This window comes from Priapulus caudatus, unplaced genomic scaffold (assembly GCF_000485595.1).
Source record: "Priapulus caudatus unplaced genomic scaffold, Priapulus_caudatus-5.0.1 Scaffold204, whole genome shotgun sequence".
Classification (NCBI taxonomy): domain Eukaryota; kingdom Metazoa; phylum Priapulida; class Priapulimorpha; order Priapulimorphida; family Priapulidae; genus Priapulus; species Priapulus caudatus.
In genome coordinates, this window is record NW_014577265.1 from 103,793 (window position 1) to 105,699 (window position 1,907).

Genomic DNA, 1,907 nt, shown 5'->3' on the forward strand with positions numbered 1-1,907 from the left:
TTCTCTGAAGTGAGCAAACGGGTATTTTTCATTTCAAGACGAGCAGAGACGAGCATGTGGTTAACATGTTAGGATGCAGACGATGAGTACGGAGATAAGGGTTTTGACGATGTGATATAATGTTACGGTTGCATGGCTGCGGGTTAACTATAGTGATGCTATTGTGCGGTTGCGGTTATGTTATCAGTATGATACGATTATATACTTAAGCGATTACAGTTACAATCAAACATATCACGATGATAGCACAGCCCTTCACATTGTCCGTGGCTCTCCTAAGCCATCTGCTCAAAATATTTATTGAGAGTTTTCTTCCAGTCAGGAGACTGGGCTAAGCCGATTTCATCAACTTTTCGTATGGCGGGGTGAAATGTAGTACGGCGTTTGAGCTCTGAGATGGAGACATGGGAAATTTGGCACATTACTCATGCAAATGTTCAGGGACGGCCGGCGATGGACCCAGAATACATGAGCTACATACTTAAGAGCAGGCCCGTAGCCAGCTTTCTTTCTGGGGGGGGTTCGTTTTTCAATTGCAATTGCTCGCCGGGGCGTGTACAGATTTTTTACCAGGGGGGGGTCTTAAGCCGAACCCAAAGTTGCGAGCCACGCGAAGGGGGGTCTGGGGGGCCCTCCCGGAATTTTTTTTAAAATTAGACCCCCTCAGATCGCGTTTCTGGCGCGAGCAATGGGGGGGTCGCGGACTCCCTGGACGCCCCCCAAACACGCTCCCTGCTCGGGGCGCGAAGGCGAACCAGGCGAGGGAGCCAAGCGACCGAGCGGGGGGAGGGTAGTGGGAAGGGGGTGTTCACTGTTCACGCACCTCCGCAGCGATGGAGATTTTGCAATTATTACACTAAATGGAGCGACCTGAGGTGAAATTTCTTGTCAAAAATTTTCAATTATTATTTTTTGGCTTGGTGGGGTGGGGGGGGACTGGCTCGGGGGGGTTCGTTCGAACCCGCCGAACCACCCCTGGCTACGGCCTGTAAGAGCACACAATAAATTCAGCGGGACAGAATGCATTTCAGAATGGTAAGAACACTTGACTTCAACAAGAAATGCGACGCGTTATCAAACAGGCCTATCATTAAGCAGCGCAACGTCCCGGTGGTCGGCGTCATACTGGTACCATCGATTATAAGTCACGACAGGGTCATTATATCCACACCCGCGGTCATAATTAGTTTAAGTTAAACAGGTCGGCGACGAAGGATGCGGGACGGTTTAAAAGGGACGGGTGTTTGGTAGACAACGGGGGAGAGGGACGACAACTCGTAACCGGTAGTGTAACCTGTTTTGATTGTGCTATTTTCCGTATTTCATAATAAACTGTAGTTGTCACCTTTTTAAATAACGTTAGCGTCCGTACTCTCCGTACGTTCGAGGATTTATTCGACACCTACAAATTTGCTAGACATGACATTTATTGCGTCACGGACATTACTCTTATTGCGTAACGGACATTGTATTTATTGCGTCAGCAGACAGTTTGGCATTATGGTGTCGCGACATACATTTATAGCGTCACCGGGATATTATAATGTATTGCGTCACGGTACATTAAATTTATTGGCGTCCGGACATGAATTAATTGGCTAGGATCATTTGCGTAACAGACATTGCATTTATTGCGTACACTTGGATCTTTATTTCTCACATTCTATTTGATTGCGTCACGACCTTAGGCAGATGCTTAGGCATAATATGTAATGCACGAAACAATCGCATCGTAATATACACGTTGGGCGAATTCTGCTTGCTCTCGTTCTGGCTCTCGTTTTGTTACGAAGGGGGGGGGCACTGCATCTGTAGTGATCGAGGTTATGATCACCCGCCTCACAGGCAGGTCCTATCCCAGAAACGCACCGCAGCCTACGCCTTACTGCCTAACCTAACCCTAACCC